This window comes from Micropterus salmoides, unplaced genomic scaffold, assembly GCF_014851395.1.
Source record: "Micropterus salmoides isolate LMB-PRFRI ecotype aquatic unplaced genomic scaffold, ASM1485139v1 Ms_hic_scaffold_3, whole genome shotgun sequence".
Lineage (NCBI taxonomy): Eukaryota > Metazoa > Chordata > Actinopteri > Centrarchiformes > Centrarchidae > Micropterus > Micropterus salmoides.
The window spans coordinates 36,952,194-36,973,785 of NW_024042261.1; positions in this window are offsets into that span (position 1 = coordinate 36,952,194).

The following is a 21,592-nucleotide window of genomic DNA, read 5'->3' on the forward strand; positions in this document are numbered from 1 at the left end:
AGAAATTTTTGCAAATTTATTAAAAAAGAAAAACTGAAATATCACATGGTCATAAGTATTCAGACCCTTTGCCGTGACACTCATATTTAACTCAGGTGCTGTCTATTTCTTCTGATCATCCTTGAGATGGTTCTACACCTTCATTTGAGTCCAGCTGTGTTTGATTATACTGATTGGACTTGATTAGGAAAGCCACACACCTGTCTATATAAGACCTTACAGCTCACAGTGCATGTCAGAGCAAATGAGAATCATGAGGTCAAAGGAACTGCCTGAAGAGCTCAGAGACAGAATTGTGGCAAGGCACAGATCTGGCCAAGGTTACAAAAAAATTTCTGCTGCACTTAAGGTTCCTAAGAGCACAGTGGCCTCCATAATCCTCAAATGGAAGACGTTTGGGACGACCAGAACCCTTCCTAGAGCTGGCCGTCCGGCCAAACTGAGCTATCGGGGGAGAAGAGCCTTGGTGAGAGAGGTAAAGAAGAACCCAAAGGTCACTGTGGCTGAGCTCCAGAGATGCAGTCGGAGATGGGAGAAAGTTGTAGTAAGTCAACCATCACTGCAGCAATCCACCAGTCGGGGCTTTATGGCAGAGTGGCCCGACGGAAGCCTCTCCTCAGTGCAAGACACATGAAAGCCCGCATGGAGTTGCTAAAAAACACCTGAAGGACTCCAAGATGGTGATAAATAAGATCCTCTGGTCTGATGAGACCAAGATAGAACTTTTTGGCCTTAATTCTAAGCGGTATGTGTGGAGAAAACCAGGCACTGCTCATCACCTGTCCAATACAGTCTCAACAGTGAAGCATGGTGGTGGCAGCATCATGCTGTGGGGGTGTTTTCAGCTGCAGGGACAGGACGACCGGTTGCAATCGAGGGAAAGATGAATGCGGCCAAGTACAGGGATATCCTGGACGAAAACCTTTTCCAGAGTGCTCTGGACCTCAGACTGGGCCGAAGGTTTACCTTCCAACAAGACAATGACCCTAAGCACACCGCTAAAATAACGAAGGAGTGGCTTCACAACAACTCCGTGGCTGTTCTTGAATGGCCCAGCCAGAGCCCTGACTTAAACCCAATTGAGCATCTCTGGAGAGACCTGAAAATGGCTGTCCACCAACGTTTACCATCCAACCTGACAGAACTGGAGAGGATCTGCAAGGAGGAATGGCAGAGGATACCCAAATCCAGATGTGAAAAACTTGTTGCATCTTTCCCAAAACGACTCGTGGCTGTATTAGATCAAAAGGGTGCTTCTACTAAATACTGAGCAAAGGGTGTACATTACTGAGAAATAAAATGAACTTTTTTGATTTTTGGAAAATGGCTGCAATGAAAAGTGAAAAATTTAAAGGAGTCTGAATACTTTCCGTACCCACTGTAAGCAGCATTAAAAGCACTAGTATGGCCAAGTAGGGTGATATTTATCCACAAAGTACTTTAAAGAAAGTATTTTGGGAACAGTGTTCCTTTCAGAACAACACAAGGCAGACTCTTACTTTCACATCCAAAAAAGAAATTAAGCCAAGGAGTCTGAATCATAATCATTGGTTTATTGATCAAGTGTAGCAGAAAAATTATATAAATGTACATTTTCTAAGGCCTAATTGGGATGAGAGCCTCAGAAGCCCCAGGAAATCATTTTAAATGATGACAAAACAGGCAAAATGGAGAAAAATCCAGACAGTAAGACGACATCCTTCTTGAAGTCAACACAGTTTCACATATTGCAGTTTGAGAGCTGCCGAGTGCTGAGCCAGTGGTCTTTTTCTGTCATTTCATTTCAGCAGCTGTGAGTAAAAGTCACAACTGCTTTAGTGAAAGTTGAAAGGGATACAGAGTGTAGCTCTGCCCTGTCATTCTCAGGTTTGAAACTGGTTGGAAATCCACTGTTCACACGTCCGCTTCACTAACCTTAAGGCTACTGCACTCTCTGATGTATAGTTAAAGAAACCAAGATGCACCTCTGACTGTTAATGTCTCTGCAGAGCACAAACACAATCTGCTGCCTCAGCCACGTGTTGTGTATTGCCTGGCTAATCGACATTATACAAGGCTAGCCTGAGGTAAAGTTCAGCAAACCTCTGCTCTACATCCGTGAAGAACACACACTCATACCTCTGAAACCCCTGATCAGCCACTGATGTACTAGCATGTGTAAGAATACCAGTTTCTTAAAAAAGAAATCCTTTGATAGTTAATAACTTAATCTTTACAGGTTGAGAATATGCCCACGAAACCTTTGCAAAACAATTTAAAACACTCAAAATTAAACGCATTTAACAGACAAAAATAATTTGTTGTTGTGATCAACAGCCCACGTGTGTGCTCTATCAATACCAGGTGTTATGCCTGATTAAACTGCCAAAACCAACATATCAGCCTGTTCCCTGGAGTTTGATTAGGACAGTGTTTAGCTGTCTGTATAGCTGAGTATACGTTTGTGGGGACGACACTTAGCGAGGACAGAACATCCCGCGTTTCAGTCGTCCCGGCTCTCCCCTACACTTAAATCAAACTGTGGAGAAACAATCATATTAATGATGATTGAGAATTGCATAACATCTTTAAATGTATTTTACTGTCCTCACAATGAGTTGCATGTTTTCAGTGATAGACAGTTAGCTTACAGTGTGAAGTCCTCCACGTAACTTTTCTTGATTATTTAATGAAGTATTGCATACTGTAAAACTGTAACAAAAGCACAAATGGTAAACAGAAATTAGAATATAACCAATACACAAGGAAGACAACTGGTAGAAACGAAAAATGCACTCATTGCGTCATTGCACTAACCACTCCCAGCTATGCTAGCTATCGGTGTTCTACTATTTAGTGTTTAGTTTTCACAAAACAAAGCATAGTTCCTGTATTTATAGTAGTAAAGGCAAAAATTATGATAAAATACTATCGGACAAATAGTGTCCAAGGCAACAATCTGCAAAATTAAATTACAGTAGGAGAAGTCAACAGCACTCCACTGGTCACCTGGCTTACTTGGCCTTGTGGAATTCCCCTGTTCTACAATTACTGCTCCTGACTAACCAGCAGAAGGCACTGTCGTACACTAATTTGCTGAACTCAAAAGGGGGCAGTACATGTATGTTGTGCCTTATTAAAGGGCTATCCCAGCAGTTTAGTACTGCACTTCCATAAAGTTACAGGACATAATAAATAACAGATGCCCTTATGGGTCAAATTCAACAAACACTTGTTTCTTCCTTCTTCCACAGTGCAACTCAAACACATCTGTAAAGAGACCTTCCCTGACTTGATGTCCCCAGGTTGCAACGCATGGTTTCTGATATAGTCTTCAAGCCCAAGCTGAAATTTCTCAAGTGAGGTTCCTTTTAAAGGGGCTATACCAGGGGTATTCAATTAGATTTCAAAGAGGTCTAGTTAGAGAAAATTTCCTGAAGCAAAGGTCCGGAACATCAAAACGACGAACGTTATCATTCAGTACTATAACCTATAGTTGTATCAACACATGTTTTTAATCAACAACGGACTGTCAAATCAAATAATATTTGATTCACCAAACTGGAAGGATAATAAATAATAACTATTCAAATAATAAATTCTAAATTTAAGTAAACTAAAGTGCCTAATTTTTAGAAAAAATGTAATAAAAAGTGTAGCTTGAAGTGATGAAGTGTAGTCTTAACCAATTTTATAATAAACACTCAACACATCATAACAAATGAACAGCTGTAATGCCTCCTCTTCTCTTTCATTTCCTCTTACAGAGCTACCACTTTCCTACTTTCTGTTGTTCAGTGAGAAACGTGAGCTCCAGCTAGCATATTGGAGATCTATGAGATATTCTGGTTCTGAACTGCCCGTGGGAGGAATGTACATGTAAAAATCTGTACATTCTTGATTAAAAGTCATGTGAAATCTCTTTTATCTTTCGTCTCCTCAATTCGGGTGTGTTTCCAAAACGTCTCTGGTGAAACTCGCGGACTCGACTCGCAAGCATCGGTATGCACAGATTTGATTGGCTGAGCAGCGTCACATGAGACGATTGGAGCACATGCGATTGGTCTGTGAGTTTCCTGGTCCTCTAAACCAGTACAGTAAATGCTAGAAAAGCTGCGCGGGTTAAAATAGAAACGCTCCGTCACGAGGTAGTAAGTCTCAATAATAAATGTGCTGTAGGTCGGCGGTCCGGAGAGGACGGCGGCTGGGTCCGGATCCGGACCGCGGTCCGCCTATTAGTGACCTCTGGGCTATACAGTATGTAGTTTTCAGTGACCACCAGCGGTGTGGATTTTAGATTGCCACCAGGTGTGTGCGTGCATGCGAGCGTGCTCAAACTCATGACCAAGCAAACTCCGACAAAGACAGATTCACCGGGAGACAGCTTCACACAACATGCTGGAAACTCATGTAAACTCCCACTGCAACTCAACAGTAATATTTTTATCCGTTTAAGGTTGAACTAAATAATCCATACTCCGGTAACTAAACGTTATTGTGTGTTTATCTTTCACCAGAGGCTAAGCAGTGTCAGAACAGCTTCATGTATTGGATGATAACAAAATGGTTAATGATTTTAAATAAGATTGTTGTCACACTTTAACCGCAGTAAGGAACTTCACTGTGGTGGATGGCTCTTCTACTGTGTTGTTGTCCTGTGCTGTTATGTTGAATTATTGTATATAAAGTGGGTAACTAAGTTACAGCATCTGAGATGGTGGAGAAGCTGTGTACCTGAATATCAGTAAAATGAAAATAAATCTACAGTAGAGCAGATCTGTGCTAACGATAGCTGGCTGTCCCCTGCCTTACATCACTAAAGACTAGTTTAGGCCAACAAAAATCACAACATATTTCACGTTCTTTGCAGTAATGTTAGTTTACCTGTCAACAGTATAAAAGCCAACTCTGTGTTTTGTCAGTTTCAAAACAAAGCAGATGTCTCTCCAGGACTCAAGACTTATCTGATGTTTACTGTGTTTTCACCCAGATTATGTTTTGCCTGATGGGCTTCAGCACATTAAACTTTAGTCCAGTTTTTTATTCATTAATGGAGTTTGGTGTTAGAGCCTGTGTTGTGGTGTTAGTGGACTGCATTTCATTAGCTGCGGTGTTGGTGCTGTAGTCGGCAAGAGGCTCGGGAGCGCGCAAGCAGAGAACCCAACCTGATTCCTTCACATAAGAAGCAGAATAGCGGCTGAAAAAAGGCGTGCGGTTAATGTCTAAGTGAGGTTACAGCACAGTAAGTAGTAAGTACTTTTGTAGCGCCTTTCTAGTCTTTCTAACCACTCAAAGCACTTCAAACTATATCACATTCAGCCCATTCACACACATTCATACACTGATGACCAGAGGCTAAGGTGCCAATTGCTCATCAGAAAGGGAAATGAACACGTTCATCCACATTTAATTTGCAAGCAATTTTGAGTCCAGTATCCTGCCCATGGACACATTGACATGCTGGAGGAGCTGGACATGGAACCACCAACCTTCTGATTAGTGGACTACCGCTCTACACCCTGTGGAGCTGGTGAATTGCAGAAATAAACAGAATACTAACTCAAACTTTTTCTGGGGTACAAATTCCCAGAACATCTATATTGAAAAATTAAATCCGCAGCTCGGTTCCCACATTGAATTCCTTAATTTTGCTTTCCGGTCAGAGGAAAATGACCAAATACACCATAATGTCACACTAGAATAAAGAAAGCTGACCTGCTAGACAACTTGCTTGTTAGCGAGTTTAAATATGAGCGGGCACAGAGTTTCATAGTTTGGCTCGCCATTATTTATGTTTCATATGCAAATCCTTTTGATGCTGCATTTCACTATACAGTTGACAACGCCCCATTTACTCCTTTCTTATTTTCTGTCCATCCATCTGTTCTTTGCATATTTATTCTCTACTCTCTAGTGCACACTTGGCTGTCAAACGGCCATCTAAACATCTTCAGAGATGAAATAATATGTTCTGTCACACACCAGGCAGTCCATTGTTATGCCATATGGTGTAAACATATTGCAGATGACTTAATAATGCACGACAGGACACACACAGGGAAAGGAAGCCTGGAGTAAACAATCAGCACGAGTGTTTGGCTCACCTGTTGAGTTGAGAAAAGAATGTAAGACATGCCAGAGTGGCGATGATGGACACACTGCCATGTAGGAAGAGTGACAGTGCCAGACTCAAACATCTTCATGGCAAGAAAGATTGAGCAGTTTGTGCTTCAGGTTAAAGAGACAATAAATAATCTGATTCTGCTGAACAACAGTAAAATGGCATTTACAAGTGAGAAACCATTTTTAGCAATTTTGCTACTTTGGTAGATTTCTTTTCTTACCATGTGGCAGATCACAGCTGTCAAATTTGATAGTGTGTGTAGTTGGGTTATTCTAAAGTTCCTACACCAAGCCCTCCGACAAACTCTTCGCTTTAGTCCTGATGATCTGAAAAATTAAACTGCTTTCTTCATGTTTCCTGGAAGTTGACTCTTGGGAGTTTTGTCAAACACCAGCAAAAAGGAAAGCTGGACCGTAAAAGAGTTGCATAAGAACGTGCTGACAGAGAAAGTGGATGGGCTCTTGTGAAATGTTTAATTCATCAAAAAACATCAGTGGTATAACTCCCTGGTTTGTTGTGGACAGCTAAAAACAAATTAATTCCAATGTTTTGATGAATGAAATAGTTCTCAGGAGCATTTCTCTTAGGCAGGATTTGTCATTTGACTGTTTTGTTCTAGAAATATTCATATGTGGTTATTTTTGGCAAGCATTACGTGTTTTGTGGAAGCCATTTCTTACCACATAGATTAATCAGATTTTAGGGGCATTTTGTAACTTATATATACACAAGCAATTGATACGACAACTTTGGTGCAGATTATCTTCCACAGCTGGAAGATGATTATACCTTGTTTATTCAACACCTGCACGCATGTGTTCACCTGTCACAGCTGCACCTGATTATATCATTAGACCCCGTTTGTTTAGTCTCTGGCCTTGGCTCATCTTGGCTGAATTGTGTTTGTTTGGCATGTGATAAATGTTATTGGAGTGATGCACGATGTGATAGATTATTCAGACTCAGGTTGCATGATCAGTTCCTCTGATCTATTCATGTTATATATATACCTTCAGTATTTGTGTAAGCTGTTTGTTTTTTTTTCAAAACAACCCAGGCAATGATGGAAATATGTAAGGTTATGACTGTAAAAATGCTCATATACTTATGAACACTTAGGCAACCAGAAATGCAAAGTGGAAACCAAATTAATTGAACGCAATACTATTTACATGGTTGTTGTAAAGAGTAGGTCAAAACTTCCCCTTTTAATATTTATGTAATTTTGTGTCTGTGTGTAGGGATGTCTTAATTTTGTGACATACTTTTAACAGAAACATAATCTAGGCAGCATCAGGTTCTTTCAAAATGTATGTAGGGGAAACACTTTGATAAACTTGTCTGGGGCACCACCCTATTATAAGGAAATTAAACTGAATTATTAATGTGATTAGTGGCTAATCATCTTCTATATCATCATGGATAATGCGTAAAATGAGGAGCGTCGGGCTTCATCCAGCCAGAGGGAATGATCACCGACATGATCCATGTCCATCCAAGATGTGAAATTTTGAGCATTGCACCAATTTATATTCATCTGCATCAATATGAAGCGAAACACAATATTCAGGTGTTATGTGACAATTTTAATAGACAAACAAATTTAATAGAATTCAGGCATTCTGTATGCTATTGCTTTCAAATATGTTTTCTCCTGTAGATCAACTTTTCTAATTTAATAAAATCCCTGCTTAGTCAGTAAACATGTATGGCCTTCCCTTCTCTTTTGAGTCTCCGTTTGGGGAAATAACCTCTTAATATGCCTACGTGGGACCTTTTTCACTTCAATGAATTAATTTTAATTCAGGTATAAACTCCTGGACTTTAATAGCTCTTGTGTTTCAGCAGGTTTTCTGCTTATGTTCAAAAGTTTCTGCACATTCAGAATATCTCCCATAGTGCGCTATGAAAAAAATCACAATATTACAAGACTAAGGTCATAACTTAATGAGAGTTCAGCTTGACGTAGCTTTCAGTTGTGTAAAATTACACAAAAAAACTACTAAAACTAAAGCCTAGTTTACACAATACGATTTTTAGCCCGATTTGCTGGTCGGTGAGCTCGGCGACCGTCGTGCTGTGATCAGGGGTAACTCAGCAATTGATCTGCAGTCGCCAGTCGTTATGTGTCAACTATTCAACAACGCATCTAAACAGCTCCCTGACACATCACAGACACCAGCCCAGATATCTAGCATGCCAAATATCTGGAGGAGTCGGCCGAGTCGCCATCCACATCCAGCCAATGAGAGCAGGCAGCTTCTTTTTTACAGCCGCTTTCAGCTCACGTAGTGTGAACACCACAACGACTTCAAGACTCGTGTGGTCTGTTATGCAACACAAGGGTATTTCACTTCTCTAAATGGGAATTTATATATTTTATTTAACATCAACTCTTTAATACAGCAAAAACTGTATTTCTTGTTCACCTCCAATAGTTCTTTGCAAGATTGCAGCACCTGATTTCCAAGACTCAGATTCTCTGCCTGATCCTTTTCAGAAATGCTTGTTTATGACTGATCCCTGGGATCTAATGACAGTAGTCATGGTCGTTGGAGCCAACCAAGGCCATGTCTGAATGACCATCTTTGGTCAAAGTGAATATAGCTAGCTGGGATGAGATCTCAGCTAACCCACGTTGAACCTGAGGCTTTTCCAATTCCCAGCCTACTGGCTAATTTTCGGTTGCGGGAAAATAGAATCGATGAAATATGCCTCAGACTACCTCAGCAATGGGAAATCCAAGACTGCTGTGCCCTCATCTTTACTGAGACCTGACAGCACCACAACATACAGGATCAAGCTATTACAATTGATGGGTGGAGGCAGAGGCCCCCATGTGCCTGTATACAGTCCTGACAACCTCAAACCTTAATCAGACCTTAAACTACTTGGCGGTGGTGGATGCACCGATACATAATGTCCCAGAGGTTCTCAACTTGATTCGGTTCTGGGAAACGTGAGGACCAGTCATTGGCATCTATGTCTTCATCATCCAGTAACTGTTTACACACTCAGGGCCCACTGCATCAGTGTAAGGTACCTAACAGCAACTGCGACTCTGCAAGGGTCACTGACCTGCTGCCAAACTGGTCATGCTGGATGTTGTTGCGTGAAGCATGAAGTTCACCACGGCATCTCCAGACTCTTTCATGTCTGTCACAGGTGCTCAGTATGAACCTGCTCTCATCTGAAGAGAACAGGGTGCCGATGTCAGACCTGCCAATTCGGGAGCTGCACGGTGCTGGGCTGTGAGCACAGTTCCCACTAGAGGACGTCAGGCTCTCATGCCACCCTAATGGAATCTGTTTCTGTCCGCTGTCTGGCAGATAATGGTCCTGTTGCTGGGTTGATCTATGGTCCTGTCCAGATCTCCTTGTTTAATGGCCCGTCTCCTGGTATCGCCTTCATTTTCTTGAAACACTGCTGGGAGACACAACAAACCTTCTTGCGACGGCACGTATACAGTATTTGTGCACAGAACTTGAGGAGCTGGTCTACCTGTGCAAACTCAATGGGCTGCAGGTCCAGCCTCAGGCTGCCAGTAGTGACAACCCTGGACAGGTCACCAGTCTATCTTCTCATTTCATGTCATACAAAAATAAAGGTTGGGTAAAACATCAAGACAACATGTCCTGAGAAACAGATTACTGTTCCCTTAGATGGCTAATGGCTAACAAGAAGTCAGACCTGACTGAAAAAGGAAGAATATCACAGTTACTTCAACTTTCTAATAGGCAACTGGCAAGCTTTATCTCTGATCACATCAGCATTAGCATTAGCTGGTAGGACAGATCTGAATTAAATTGTTGGGTCTCTGTAAGTAATATTACAAAGAGTAAGGTCTAGAACTGCTATGAAAAGCATAATGAGATAACTGGGTGGTGATTGTGCAATGGATAAGACACATGCCTTTGGTGTGAGAGACCCGGGTTCAATTCTCCACTGTGACCTGTCTAGCAATGTGTCCCTGAGCAAGCCACTTAACCCCTAGTGCGACCTCTGACATGTATAGCAACTGTAAGTTGCTTTGGATATTAATTGATTAAATGTAAATAACTGTTGTGAACTGGAGCTATATAAATAAAACTGTGTGCTGTTTGAACAATCTAAACCCGTGTTGTTCTTGTCATGTCACTGGCCAAAAGACACGTTATTAAATCATGTTGAACAGATCAGTTCAGATCAGAAGTTCCAAGAAATGAAAATATTACATTTTTGTAATCTTCTGTCTGTGGACTTATTGTTCCATAACGACTGTCTATTGTTACATGCCACAAATAAAATATGCACCCTAGTGGCCTATTGGTTAGGACATATACCACAGAAATATACACTGCCATTTGCCATTTGCACCTTTTAAATAAACATGAAATCTGTATCTGGATATTTTAACTTGATATCCTATTTGTCCATTTGTGTGTGTGACAGCATGTGTTATCATGTCTGCAGTGACACGTTAACTGTGTGGTAAAGGTTTCTTTATTGTGTGTTCATTCAGTCAATCTCCCATTAGCCTGATGATGCTGTTAATGTGGCTCCCGCTACACGTTGAATTAAACGCATTCCCATTAATTCTGGATGAAGTGATGCAGTAATTGATGGAAATTCCCTCAACATACTCCATAATTCTATTACTGTCTCCACTAAATTTTGTTCCCAGATTTTATTTGAATAGTTCTCTCAGAAAGAGGCACCTCCCTCTCTCCTTCCTGCTTTTTGCATCTACTGTTTTTCTTTTGCTGTCCATTGGATTGATGGGAATAAAGGGAAAAAAATTTTGTGTGAGGTAAAGAAGACACAAAGAGAATAATCTGAGGTGACCTTGTGGGAAAAGATGAAGATAGAATAAAATATTTTATGTATTGACCAAAATGTACAGGTACATCTCAAAAAATTAGAATTTTGTGAAAAGGTTCATTTTTTTCCATAATTTAATTCAAAAAGCGAACCTTCTAAATTTATTACAAAAAAGTGAAATATTTCAGGCCTTTGTGTGGTAGGAAGAGGTGCACAAGCAAGAGGGATGGCCGCAGTCTTGAGAGGATTGTCAAGAAAAGCTGATTCAAGAACTTGGGGGAGCTTCACAAGGAGTGGACTGAGGCTGGAGTCAGTGCATCAAGAGCCACCAGGAACAGACAGGTCCAGGAAATGAGCTAGTGTCAAACCACTCCTGACACAGACACAGCATCAGAAGTGTCTTACCTGGGCTAAGGAGAAAAAGAACTGGACTGAGGTCCAAATTCCTATTTTCCAGAGTCTGGGGGATGAGTGGAAAGGCAAAGAGTTTCCACAGTCTGTGAGGATTTGGGGTGCCAGGTGTTGGTCCACTGTATTTTCTCAAGTCCAGAGTCAATGCAGCTGACTACCAGGAGATTTTAGAGCATTTCATGCTTTCATCTGCTGACAGGCTTTATGCAGATTCTGATTTAGAATTTGTGAAAGTTTCACTTTGACTTAAATGACGGGAAAATTAACTTTTTCACAATGTAGCAATTTTCTGAGATGCACCTGTAGAGTAGTCCAGTATAGTATAGTATAATTTTATATTCTGTAGTGAAAGGAAAGGCTATTGGGTGTTTAGAATCATAGAGGATCATCCTCTAGGATATCTCAAACTGTAGTAAATGTAATCTGCATAGCTGATTTTGATATTTCTTGTGAAGAAGAGGAACTGGTGCAAAACACAAGATCAGAGGATGACTGAAACCAATAGGTAATAATATTCCGAAAATCATGAATATCAAAAGAAAATTACCTTACTGTCAACTTATCCGCTGATCATATAGACATGTCATCTGATTACCTGGGCAGAAAAAAATACAATATATATACTGCTTACTCTACCTAAACTCACGAGAGACATTTCTGAAATAGCATGCCTTAACAAATACTAACACAATGCAATCATCCGTCACCTCATTGTAAGGCATTGGTTGTTTTTGTGAAGTACCTGCAAGGCACAATAAAACTCTGCACACATAACCAGCCGACAATCCATCGTGACAAGACAGCAAGGGCAAGTGTGCTCCATTTGAATCCCCTGCTCCTCCCGTGCCCACTTCCCCTCCGCTCTCCATGTGGCCTCCGTGTGACATATGCTACTACGCTATACCAAGGACTGAGAGGAAGAAAGTGAGGGGAAGTGGAACTACTAATGAAATGCAAAATCAGTTTTTCACTGCCCTCTCTGGTTAAAAGTTTCAAGCTGTTGTGGTTGCAGAAAAGGACCCAAATGCTGAACTCCAGGCAGGCAGGTTTAAAAAATAAAAGCTTTAATAAGAAAAAGCTGATTCCAGAATAACAAAACTGGCAGGTAACAAAAACAGAGGGATTAGGCTGAGACAGGATCCAAAAACAAAATACTAAAACTAAATTAATAACAGACTGGTACGGCACGAGGAAAAAAGGCAGCATGAAAGCTACAATGCAGCAAATGCACGACTGGGAAACAGACGCAGACGACTTGACAATTGATAGAGGGAAGACGCATTGTGGCCGGGGATACATATATTTAAAAAGAAGAGGGGGGGGAAGGGGATATTTGTTCTCTGCATTTAACCCATCCTATGTAGGAGCAGTGCTAGACTATCGGGCAACACAAAGGTTTCCAAGCCAAGTCCTAACAGACTGAGCTAAATAATTTCTGTTGTGGTCATCACACAATGTCATAGAGCCATTCTGCTGATGTAAATGCTCTGTATCTGTATAGCGTCTTTCTAGATGCTATTACACAAAGCGCTTTTACACTACATCTGCATTCACACACTGGCAAAACAGCCGCCAGAGGCCATTCGGGGTTCATTATGTACTTCGACATGCAGCCTGCGGGAGACAGGGATTGAACCGCCGACCTTCCGATTAACGGGCCAACCCGCTCTAACTCCTGAGCCACAGCCGGCCTTTTTTTTTTTTTTAACCCCATTTTTCTGATATGGATGCCAAATCAAAAAAAACGCTCATATGGCGTCTGAAGGAATTCAAATCCCACAGCTGTCAAGTGTCAAGTCCTGTGTTTGTGAAAGCAAAAAAACAATTAAAAGCAAAATAGCACATTTCTATCTAGTTTTTCTATAATGTGACTTAAGTTCCAGACCTTGATAAGGGTGTTAAATTTCAGTGTAATGACCTGCTTTTTACTTGCTGTCTCACTCTGTTTTCCAATTTGTGTTTTGAGTTGTGGTTTTGGGACACACACACGTCCCTGTAAATCTATGGTTATAGGAGACATTTGCATATTCTAATAATATATTTTCAGAGTTTTTGGACTATTTCTTTCTCTGTTGGGGATACATATCCAAATATATTGTGTACATATAATGTTTTGCATTATTCTTGTATTACTCAGCACCCACATGGACATAAATGAATAAAAGTGTGTGATAAATTATGTAAATGTAATGATTGCTTTTTTGATTTTTTCCCCCCACTTATTGTGGCAAGTAATTCCCTATTTGCACATCCAGTAGACACAGAGCAACAGTTAAAGTTGCAGTTATATTTGTTTCCTGCTGATGAATATCAGTCCAGTGTTCACTTTCCTTTTAACTCTGGTTTGGTCTCTCCATCAACTCATATCCAGCTTTTTAGCTGCTAGATGTTCCATTTTCTTCACCAGCTTGTTTCTAACTGTATCTGTTGTGTATATTGACTTTATCAACACTGAGATTGAACCAGATAGGAAATATGCCACAAACCAAAACACTGAGCAGAAAGAGGCTATGAAGCTGGGCTGCAGAGATGGTGATAACCCTCTCACATTATACATAGTCACTTGTATGTGTATAAAAATTGTAACGTTTTGAACATACATTTTTCTCATTTTTTAGTGCTATCACATAGTTCCCATGTGACTTTACAGCTTTTTCATATTGAAGTCAGTCAGTTTAGTCTTCTAAATCAGCTGTTATTTTAAGGCATTAAATCTGGTTAAGATACCTTGCTCCCCTACTATTAAACATTATTTTCATTTTGGTTTTCACTCTCCAATTTGCATTGCGCAATGGGTACATTTTTACATAAGCAAAAAGCCTGACAGTAGGCACTACTTAATGTTACTCTCATTTCCCCACTGTGTTAGCCCTCAGTTAAAGAGGCAGCTGGTTTATTCAATCCCAAGATACCAAAGGTCATGTAAATAATTTAACCTGAATTAGCTCAACCAGCACACAGGTGGTATCTGAATTAATCTGTCCACCAACATTGTCCACTCTGATATCTGCTCATCCGTTAAATCTCCTCCTTTGTTCTGTTATTTTTCTGTCAGGAACATAAGTTAAATGCTTTCTGGGAACATGCTGTATATGAAGTGTGTAATGCATGTATATGTATTTTAATCCTGTATTTAATTTCGTGTGTGTGTGGGGGGGGGGGGGGGGGGATGTGTTTATTTTGAGTCTAATGACATGTTATCTCCTGTGTCCTCATTAGCAGTTATCACAGCGCTGTCATGTCAAGCAGCGACAGCTTCCAACCTAGAAAACTCCCACCGGCTCTCCAAGTACACACACACAGACAATGCCTACACTTGTGTACACACGGACAACATCACATACAAAGCCACTCTTCTTTTGTCTTTGTTTCTCTGTCCTCCATATTCACATACATGAAAAAGAAAGAGGAGATCAGTGCATCATGGGAAGTCTCCTGGCAGTCAAGGCCTGTAGTATCATCACTGAGGGATGGATTCACCTGAGCCCTAACTCTAAACTTTATCAAAGAGGAAAGTGTTAAACCTACTCTTAAATGTGGAAATGGTGTCTGCCTGCCAAACCCAAACCTGGTTCCACAGGAGAGGAGCTTGATAGCTGAACGCTCTGGCTCCCATTCTACTTATGGAGAGTCTAGGAACCACAAGTAACGCTGCATTCTGGGAGCGCAGTGCTCTGGTGGGGAAATAAGGTGCTATGAGCTCTTTTAAGATAAGATGGCGCCTGGCCATTAAACGCTTTGTACGTGAGAAGAAAGAATTTACATTCTATTATTTTACAGGAAGCAGAGCAGCTTACATAGGAGGGATATGATCTCTTTTTCTAGTTGACTTTTGCGATGATACGTAGATGAACAAAGGCAGTCCTTTAATGTTGTTTAATGATATATCCTGATATTCCATATGGCAGTGCCAAGGTGATGCCATCTAGATTAACTTTATCTTTATATAATGTGTCTCTGAGGTGTTTGGGCCAAGTACAATAACAGTTTTGTTAGAGTTGAACATCATCCTCCAGGTCATCCAGGTGTCACATCCTTAAGGCATGCTTAAACTTTAGCTAACTGATTGGTGTCATCTGGCTTGATCGACAACTATAATTGGGGATCATCCTCATAAAAATGAATGTTAATGGAGCGTTTACTAATAATATTGCTTGTGGAAACATATATGATTAACAGAATTGGTCCATGCACGTTGTGCAACGTGAGTAACTTTTGGCCTCATGACAGATTACTTGTTAACATGTACAAACTGAGATTGATCTGAAAAATAGGACTTAGTGTGGTTTCCTAAATGCTAAATAAATGTTGAAGTCTCTGTAATAGGATGTTATGGTCAATAGTGTCGAATGCAGCACTAAGATCTAAGTACAGAGATAAATCATTTATCTGATGCAATTAGGTCATTTGTAATTTTCACCAGTGCTGTCTCTGTGCTATGGTGCAAACTAAATCCTGACTGAAAATCCTCTAATATGTAGAAAGTCAGACAAGTGATTGGTGACTTTCTCAAGGTTATTAGATATATCTTACTTTAGTTAAATGCAGCTACTTTAGAGGATAGTAGTACAGGACTGTCTTTAAGCAGCATAGTTGGGACAGGTTGTTGGCTTGATTGATGTCCAATCAATGATTGGTATTGGTTGAGGGCAACCAGTACCGACTTACTGTTACCACCAACATGAATAACAATCTTACTATTTTTATGCTTATCCTTAGTTAGCAGTTCACCAGTCCCTTGTGAAAATCTGACAACTTTATGCATAGTTATTTCTGGAATGGGAAATAAATTATTTATAAAAAGGGATATCTACAGCTCACTTTTGGACAGCATTAAATACGTAAAAACAAATTTTAAAATTCTCTGTTTAAAAAACTGTGTAATCTTTGGTTTAAAAACTTCGGACCTTAGTTTTGTCTGTTTATATCTTTTGTTTGTGAAGGAGTGTCAGTATGCCCAGCGCAGAGCACATGGTGCATGGGTGGGAAGAGAGATGCAAACAGGTGGGGTTCGTTCTAATGACTTGAATACAAAGTGAATTGTTGGTATTTCGATGGAAAATGGGTCTTAGATGTTGTGCTGGGACATCTCAGAATATTCTATTGAACTAGTCTCAACCTGTTCACATCAAAACCAGATGCCTACATGATACAAATGCTAAAAATGTAAATATACTTTTAATTAAAAACTCTCCAAGCACCAATCTTAATATATCTATAAACTGGACGAAGGAGAAAGTTTTCATACAATCCAAAGCAGCTGACACAACCACTGCTGTGTCACATTTTAAGATATTACGTGATCATTTTCAACGTGATATATAGTATATAGAAGTATTACTGAAATAGCATGGAATTAATTTGGTCAAATAAACAGCAGACAGTTTTTTTTTCTAATCTAATTAATTGTTAAAAAAAAACTTACACCATCTGTCTCTAGCTGCAGTTTTGTGGTGCTGTGTGTTCACATCATGTCACTCTGCAACATCTAGACACCAATATGATTTCTTCTCAGACCTTGCTGCATCGATCGTGTTTGGGTCCGATCAGTTCGATTCAAATGAGCTTTATTGGCATGAATGTGTAACAACAACATTGCCAAAGCATCATACATACAACATCAGAACAATCAACCCCATACATTTCATTAAACAAGTAATTAAAGCGTAAAGTAATCAAAGCGTATGTGTGTTTGTGTTTTAAAAAAAATGAATATTAAAAGTTAAAATAAAATAAATAAATAAAACAGTAAGCGTGTGTGTGATCTTCGATGCTATGATGGATGTCGTCCCCTCTCTCTCGCCACATTTTCAGCGGTCCTGTCATGAATTTGGGCTAAAAAGCGTCACTGTGCCTGGCTCAGGTGTTTGAGAGCAATGAGACCAGTGCTGTGACTGGCTTAGAGCATATTTATTAATCTCCACGGCCTGTGATCTAAATGCACCTTCACCCAGCCCTTTTAAACTTTATGCTTCTGAACCTATATGAACCAAAATAGTGGGTGTACTTGGCGACGCCCACATGCACCCAAGACCTACCACTATGCACTGGTCATTAAAATAGGGCCCATACTGTCATTTTTTTATGAAGCATCACTCATTTCCTAAACAGCTGGGCACTGGTGTTTTTATAAAACATTCTCAGACAGAAGGAAAAAAAATGTAAAGAACTTTTGCTGCTATAGTAAGTACTTGGGGCAGCAGGACAGCAAGTATGTGCAACTGCGTCAAAATTAACTACAGTGTGTTTTGTTCATGCAGTTTTTGGACAATGGAGCTCATACACTACTTGTTAGTAGGATCCAGTCATTCGTGGTTTGAAAAATATAGAATAGCAGCAGACATATACTTTATCTAATCACATATTCTGCCTGTAACAAGAACAGTACACGTGCAGTCTTTGACAGTGTTAAATAAAAGATCAAAGTGGATGTTACAGGAGTCAAATCTCAATGAATAGAAAATACAGGCTCAGTTATCCACGTAGGAAATAAACAAACAAATGCTTTCACTGTATGAGGCACATGATCTATACATCATGTCCCATACTGTATGATTGCTTGTGAATATGTATAGCTGTCAGTCTGCTTGCAGACGCTATACATCACCTGTATTATTTATGAACATGTATCACGCATTTGATGTCTGTTGCTGGTAGATTCAACTTAAAGTACTTATATATTCAGTTATATGCACTGTAACAGAATTAATTTTCTCTGCACTACATAATATTCTATCTTTGAGGGACATTTAAAGACATGATAAAGCTAAAACAATCAACACTGTACAAGCACAAATGTCACAAAGTACAATAAAGTAGGTGTAAAACCAAAAATAGAATAAATAGAGTAAACACAGGACCACAGGTGAACAGCTTCACCAACCTCTTGAGCACCACAAATGATTTGCTAACGTCAACCACTCAATATAATAATATTTTTTTATAAATGGGCTAATGATGCATTTTTCACTTAAACAGTAATATTCTCCCTGCATGATTCTCATATTACTAGAGATACAGTATTAGCTTTACATCTAGTGTTAGTGTATTAACAGTGAGTACAATTTTTAGTGTGCCTGCCAACTTCTGTTGTATTATGTTAAGCCGGGTAGACATTGTTCACAGATCATCAAGCAGTTAGCGCAAAAGTTAATCTGCAACCAAAACACGTCTCACACATCGCAGGTTGAACACTTTGTTTCCAAACACTCAGGGGTGGCCCAGGGTCAGCCTGGGAATTTGTCTTTGGTCAGCCCTCTCTCTGGACAAAGCATTTGTTGGGGGCTTTGGGTCTTTAGAGGCCTTTATCATATTCATCTCTTATTTTCTCACCTGTGTAACTGTAAGCCACCTCATTTGCGACTGATGTAACAATAGAAAAAGCAGCAGCACCAAAAGAAAACTTGGCACTTTGCTGGTCCTGTCTCGAATGACTTATTTTTTTTTCCCCCCTCAACATTTCAACACCAACTTTGCATTTCGTCGCAATTTTTTTTTGTTTTTTTGTTTTTTTACAAATAACAGGCACATACCAATCAGTTTTCAACAGCAGTTTTCTTCCTCTATTTTAAAAATACACTAAATAAAATTAAGGGAACCCTTAAATCACAATCTCAATGAACAAAATGGTTGGGGACCAGACCTGGGAACGTGAGGGTCATTTCACTAGCAAGGACCACAAAATCGACAAGTACGATTAAATGATTTATTGATGCTGAAATAGAAGATGTAAGGGGCTTGCAGTTGCCAAATAGAATAATTTGAAGCGTTGTGGCGAAGCTACGATAGGGAAATCCACCGTAGTACCCGGTCCCCCTTATAACCCTATGGAGAGGAAGAAGGATATGAGGAGGCAAGACAGAGAAAGGGGTGGCGGGGAGGGATGCAGAATGCGAGAGTGAAGAAGAGGGACTGGGACGAGTGGGTATTTATTGAAATGCTGGCGATGACGCGCCTGAAACGCTCTGACAATGGCTCTGAGGAGTTCACCCCAGCACCTAACAGCAGTCAGGTACTGTTGGCTAGCATGTGGAGGTCATGCTGGATTGCAGTCAGCTTAACGTTCGCCACAGCGTCTCAAGACTCTTTCAAGTCTAACACATGTGCTCAGTGTGAATCTGCTCACATATGTGAAGCGTGCCAAATTTAGTGTTTACTGGTGAATGCGAGCTGCACTGTGCTGGGCTGTGAGCACAGATCCCTCTAGAGGATGTCCGCTCCTGCAGCTGGGTTGATGCCCTTCTACGGCTCTGTCCAGCTCTCCTCGTGTAACGGCCCATCTCCAGGTATCTCCTTCATGTTCTTAAGACTTTGTTGGGAGACGCAGCAAACCTCCAGGCGACGTCTCATATGGATGTGCCACCTTGGAGAAGCTGGACTACCTTTGCCACCTGAAAGGGCTGCAGATACGGCCCCATGCTGCCAACAGTGACAAGGACACTAGCAATATGCTGCACAACAATCAGTCAGGAAGGAGAAAGAGAGAGCAATAGTCCGTGACCACAACCTGAAAAACCCATTCCCTTTTGGGGGGTTGTCTTGCTGTTGCCTCTCCAGTGCACCTGTTGTCACTTTAATTTGCACTAAAACAAGTGACACTGATTCACAATTGCTTATTGCTTCTTAACTTGACAGATTGATATTCCTGAAGTTTAATTGACTTGATGTTATACTAAGTGTTCTTGAAGTGTTCTCTTACATCCTTACAGTGAGGACATGTATCAAGCATGGCAGCTGAGAGCACTCATCCTCAAATACAGCCATGTTTATAGGACCCACAGTGTATAGTTTGCATATCTTGGCAGTACAGTGCTGTCTCATATTATCCATGCATGTACTGTCTGTGACTTTACATGCCACTGTGCATGCTGGAGGCGCATACAGTGGTTGGTGGTCAAATATGATATTCCTGTTCTACATGACATGTCAGTCTGAGCAGATTTAGCGTTCATTACCCTGTGGGATACAATTTGTGTCTTTATATGAACTGATGATGCAACATATGGAGATCTTTTTAGAGGGAGAGATGATTCCATTTCATACATTTTGGCATTTCTTTTGCTGAGTGTTACAGAGAGTGACAGTTTATCTGTGTGTGTACGTTTCAGGTTCCTACAATTTGTTTTAGAAGCAATTAAAGGAAAGATGGATACATAATAACTGTAATATGACGATGTCAAAACAAAGTAAACTTTGTTTTAACACCATTCATACATCTAGTTTATATGTAAGCCTACAACTAACAGGTCTGGTTGCTCAGTAACAGTTTTTACAAATGTCTTCATATTAATGAGCCGACCGCGCCCCACCATACAGTCAAATAAAATACTCATATTACATATTTTATGACCTGGCTCAAAAGGCCACAACAAAAGGGAGACATACCATGGTAAAAGTTTAACAAAATATGTTTATTTAAACCAAAATTAACCAAATTAAGAGGTATTTCAAACTAATATAATCAAAGTATGAGGTATGTAGTCTGTGGTTTCAGTAGTGTCTGTGCAGGATAATGGTTGCATGAATGTATGTGTGAAGGTGTTGTAGTATGCAAAAACAAGATAAATACCACAAAGTAAGAGTCCAAAACCAAAGAAAACCAAACTAGAAGGAGCCAGCCGCAGGGAGGTCTGACCTGGCCTTGACAGCAACGTCCTGCAGAATTAGAAGACAGAGTTACAAATACTCTACAGGGCAATTAGCCCAGGTGCCCAGAGTTGCTGCAATCAGCTCTTCCTCTACAAGAGGGGAGAGAGAGAGAGGTGGGGTCATGAGTGGCCACACCCACTCTAGGAGGAAGATGGCCTTTTTCTCTTTGCTGATTCTGCCCCAGTATCAGCCATTACTGCAAAATGCTATGTCAAAAATTACATTCTCTAAAGAAAATATATCCTTCTACTTCCCTTTAACTGGCTATGGTACTACTCACTGTGAAAGCCATTTTATCCAATTTTGCAGGGAATCGGACCATGTGTCATTAAGAACAGCTGTATAGAAAGAGCCAATGTTCCCGCTGATGTTCTGAATTAAACTTAACAAAGAAACAGCAAAATATGTTGCACTAAATATAATAGTTTGTTTTCTGAGGTGTTCCTGAAGCTGGAATTTTTGCAGCCGTGAGCAACTCCTTCATTTCTTTTGTTTATTGCATTTTGGCATAATAGTGTCCATCAACATACTGCTTTGAGTATATACTTTATTTTGTCAGTTCTGCAGATAGAACATACTCAAAACCTGCTTACAAATAGTGGGTAGTATGGAACTGGGACACAGAGACGG